We start from the raw sequence: 2,623 nt of genomic DNA, 5'->3' as shown, positions 1-2,623 counted from the left end.
GTAGTTAGGGAGAGCGGTTAATGCTGTTGTCTCTTTTAAATGAGTCATGTAGGCAGAGACGTAAGTTCCTAGCAGGAAGTTAGATCGGCGAGTCCCTGAATGTGGCACGGTAGGCGACGTTGTGCGTTGTGGTGCCAAAGGAATATAACTGTGAGCAGACTTTTGGATTCACATGGTGTCGTGTTCGAAGTTGATCCATTGAAGTGCTGCTACCATATTTTGATCTGTATCTGGTTGGGTTAATTTTCTTTTCACAAGTTCAGTAAATCACCAGCGATTGAATAATGACATGCTTTTATTGAAGTAGGGATGGTAGCAGAGACATGCCAGATTTGTGGTGGAGGCTGGTAGCAGAGCTGAGCCTGATGCAGGTTGGTGGAGGCTGGTAGCAGAGCCAGGCCTGGGGTCCTGAGAGGACGAGAGGGTTCACTGGGATGTGCAGAATGAATGATGATGACGATGATGATGATGATGTGAAGGGTGCATGCATAGTTACCAGGCATTGAACTCGGGGTGTGGCAGAGAGTCCTAGTGGGTCACGGCCGAGCAGCAGCTCAGGCAGATCCCCAAAAGGAACAGACTCACCTAGCGGGCTGCAGCGAGGCTGATGCCAGCCTGAGTGCGGTGAAGGTCAGGGAGGTTGGTCCTGACGTACGAGCGGTATGCCTGGGAGGACCAGCGACCCAAGAGCTGGATGGTGTGGTCGGCCACGCTTTGGCTGGAAGCCGAGGAGGCCGCACCGATCCTGAAAGAATGTGCTGAGTAAAGCGAAGGGTCGTTACCTGATTTGGCGAGGATGAGGAGGAGATGATGGTGGAACCAGAAACGGGAGGCAACCTGATTCCGTGTTGAATAGTGGGCTGGAGGGGAGGGCATGACTTCCTGATTTGGAAAGAAGCAGGTTATGCAGAGACTCATAGGGGCTGAGGGGAGAGTTGAGGAGGAAGATGGGAACGGCTGGCCCACTTTGATTTGTTTTGCTGCGTTTCAGGGTGAAGATGAGCGTGTCTGGGGAGTGTAGCATGATGTCGGAGATGCATGGGTGAGCAGAGGGGTCAAAGGTGGAGGAGGTGGAAGTAAATTCTGAGCACCTAAGGAAGCTGAAGGCCAGGAGGAACATGGCCTCTAGGGTGGAATCGGTGGAAGGGGAGGAGTAGCCAGTGCACAGTGTGTGTATGCAGGCGGCTAGCAGGTCGGCAGTGAGGGGGAGCCGTGCGGAAGGAGAGCGGGGATCTACGCGCTTAATGCCTTTCATAAGGAGGGAGGTCTGACTGTGGGAGATGGCTGTGCAGGGGGAACCGGAGAGCAACTTGCAAAAGAAGTTGATGCCACTGAGGTACACGTGGATGGTGGAAGTGCGGATGGAGAGGTGCGTGTGAGAGTAGGAGATGAAGCTGGTGATGGAAAGGAGGTCGAATGAGGGGAAGGTGGTGAGCAGTGTGGAAGGACTTGAAGCACTTCCAGGCTGTCCAGTAGGTGGAGAGTGTACGGGGGGACAGACCTTGGAGGATGGCATCTTGGGTGTGGAGGTGAAGGTCGTGGAGGGGTGCCGTCATGTGAAGGTTGTACAGGAAAACGGAGGGACCGGAGTGGGAAGGGGGTCCGCCTCTGGGGCCAAGCGTCTGAATTTGTGGAGGGAGAGACGGGAGAGGGAGTCAGCAATGGTGTTGTGGTGACCGGGGATGTGAGCGGCTCTGATGATGAACTGATGTGTGAATGAAAGCCAAGTGAGGCGGCGGATGAAGGGCATGGCGGTGATGGAGTCTGATCGGCCTTTATTGATCCAGGAGACGACGGCAGTGTTGTCGGAGTGGATGAGGATGGATTGGCTTGACCATTCATGGCCCCAGAGGAGGGCGATGATGATGATGGGGTAGACCTCGTGAAGTGCGGATGAGGGGGTCAGTGAGGGAAAAGGGCAGGAAGGGAACTTGGAAGGCCATGGGGAAGAGAACCAGCAGCCGTTGTAGTAGCAGCCGAAACCAGAGGAGGGGGAATCATCCGCCCCTTCTGCAGCAGGATGGGGCGGCCCCGGCAGTCGGTGCCCGCAGGGCCGGACAGGAGGGGCTGCGGGGTGATGGGGTGGGGAGGGGCAGGAGGGCGGGAGGAGGCGAAAGCGGTCAGGCGGGGGGCCGGTGGCCAGGCTCAGGGGCCGGGCGGGCCGCGACCGTGCACTCCAGGGACGGGTGGGAAGGAGCGCCACACAGGGAGCAGGGCAGGGCGGACCAGGCGGCCAAAACGCCACAATAGATTTCATTGTCCAGCGAGCCCCAGTAGGTGGCCTCATTGAATTGCTGGAGCCGCCCCGCGGCCTCGGAGGAGAACCGGACGTGATACGTGTAAAACCCGGAGCCCCCGAGCCGTAGGGCGAGCTGCAGGATGAAGGAGAGATAGTCGTCCAGCTCCGCCCGGCGCCCGGGAAAGGAGGAACAGACGACGTCCCGGAACAGGGAGAACGCGTGAGAGAACTCGGCTGCCGTGAGCTCCTGTCGCCGGGCGAGTTCAGGGTGGCGGAGCAGGACGGGGCCACAGGACCCGACGATGGTGCGGGGGGCAGAGACCTGGGATGGGAGGAGAAGGTCGGCCAGGTCCACGTAATCACCCTGGAGGATGGCTGGCCAGA

At 58.3% G+C, this 2,623-nt stretch overlaps 1 pseudogene; it reads right to left on the bottom strand.

The window, feature by feature from the left end:
* Positions 1 to 585: 585 nt before the first annotated feature.
* LOC136933248 (uncharacterized) lies at positions 586 to 1,628 on the bottom strand (annotated as a pseudogene).
* Between the last annotated feature and the right edge of the window lie 995 nt (positions 1,629 to 2,623).

This window comes from Osmerus mordax, chromosome 25 (assembly GCF_038355195.1).
Source record: "Osmerus mordax isolate fOsmMor3 chromosome 25, fOsmMor3.pri, whole genome shotgun sequence".
Taxonomy (NCBI): Eukaryota; Metazoa; Chordata; class Actinopteri; order Osmeriformes; family Osmeridae; genus Osmerus; species Osmerus mordax.
The sequence above is the reverse complement of the archived record's forward strand: the minus strand, read 5'-3'. Positions and strand labels throughout refer to the sequence as shown.